We start from the raw sequence: 1,817 nt of genomic DNA on the forward strand, positions 1-1,817 counted from the left end.
ATTGTTGGGTTCCAACAGGTCTCTGGCATGTCTTAGGGATGTCCCAGACCCCAGCATTCATTTTGTATTCATTCCTCTGGCCCTCTGCCCTGTCTTTCCCACACATGATCCCGAAATCCCCCCCATTCGCACCCTCATTTTTTTCTCCCACCTACTTTCCTCCTCCATCTGCCTCTTATGATTATTTTATTCCCCCTTCAAAGTGAGATTCAAGACAAGCCGCATGGCTGCGGGCTGTGGGGGATCGCAGAGGACCAAGGCGGCTTCCTAGAGGCCCGCGGCTGGTCAGGTCCTTGCTTGGAGCCGCCCAGCTACCTCGCTGAGTGTGCGCAGCTATTCCTGCTTGGTGGTCGCCCCGCCTCAGGCACATCGCCCTGTCGCCCTGCTGCCTGAGCAGGAATCTCACAGGCATCCATCAGCAGCTGAACGCCGAGCTCCAGTGCTACTCTGAGAGCCTTTTAGGTGTCCCTCCTGCATGTGACAACATCAGAGTTGTAAGTGAACTGGAATATACTTACGATGATCAAGGACACATTCATCTTAACACTGAAGCAGATTTTGTTATTTTCTGCCCTGAACCAGGGCACAAGTTAATGGGTACAGTTAATAAAGTGTCTTCTAGCCATATTGGCTGTTTAGTACATGGATGTTTTAATGCCTCTATCCCTAAACCTGAGCAGATGTCATATGAGGAGTGGCAAACGTTGGAGATAAATGTAGGGGATAAACTGGAATTTGATGTATTTCGCTTAGTTTCAGATTCTGCTGGCGTATTCCGCGTTCCAGGAAAACTAAATACAATGTAAGAGCTCTGTAGTTTCTGAAGATGTAGCAGAAACTGTCATTGAAGTGGTTGTTGAAAAAATTTCAAAGAAGAAAAACAAAGATACGGAAACGTGCAACAGCCGATATTGTTACAGAGGCGGCAGATGTTACAGATGTCACTCCAAAGGAAGAGACAGACCAACCGTGTACTGATAATGCGAATCACTTCTTTGAGGAAGAGCCAAAGAAGAAGAAAAAGAAGAAGAAAAGGCACCAGGAAGATCAGGACCCCATTTTCCAGGCCAGTGACTCCAGTGGCTACCAAAGTGGCCATAAGAAGAAAAAGAAAACACAGTGAAGAGGCTAGCTTTGAGTCATCTAAGAAGAAACAGTAATTGCCTTTTCTGTTGTTAACATATTCAGATACACAGATAAATAGATATTTTGAATGGTAGAAAATACTTACGGGAAGTTCACAAACATATACTTGATTAGTAATTGGGTTTTGTACTGAAATCATACAACTGACTATATAAATTTTGGATAATACCAGTATTATTAAAGTATTATTTTATTACAGTTCAGTAGAAAATCTTAGCAAATGCTTTCATTCTTGATTCATATTGTTAATGGTCTACATAAAATTTTACATTCTCAACATTTGCCAAAGAACTTCATCATACTTACAATTTTTTTTGATAATAAATTTTGTCTCGAGCCAGAACATTTTTTAAGCTCAATATTTTACCAGGCTTAAATTTTCCTTAAGCAGTATTTCTATTTTATTTAAATGTATAGCTAAGAAAGATCATCTTGAACCCAAAAAAACTGTGTCTATCAGTGCTGAATATATGTGGTGGGGAGAAAACTCATTGTTTCCTCCCAGAGGGCATGTGCGCAAGTGTTCTGGAATTCTGAGACTGTAATGGGAAGGGCTGTTAATGTTTATTTTGTATTATTTATTTAATTGTATATGGACCATGAGCAAGATGAAGATGGTTCTACCTAGTTGAAAATCTCCAGTAAGTTGTCTATTAGACTTGCTTTGAAGA

General features: G+C 41.0%; 1 pseudogene across 1 annotated transcript; it reads left to right on the forward strand.

Moving 5' to 3' along the window:
* The first annotated feature begins 223 nt into the window (after positions 1-223).
* On the forward strand, positions 224-1,160 carry LOC308428262 (DNA-directed RNA polymerase I subunit RPA43-like; annotated as a pseudogene). Its single transcript has one exon. The product of its transcript is annotated as a DNA-directed RNA polymerase I subunit RPA43-like (transcript).
* Positions 1,161-1,817: the final 657 nt, after the last annotated feature.

Source organism: Micromys minutus, assembly GCF_963924665.1.
Source record: "Micromys minutus genome assembly, chromosome: 12".
Classification (NCBI taxonomy): Eukaryota; Metazoa; Chordata; class Mammalia; order Rodentia; family Muridae; genus Micromys; species Micromys minutus.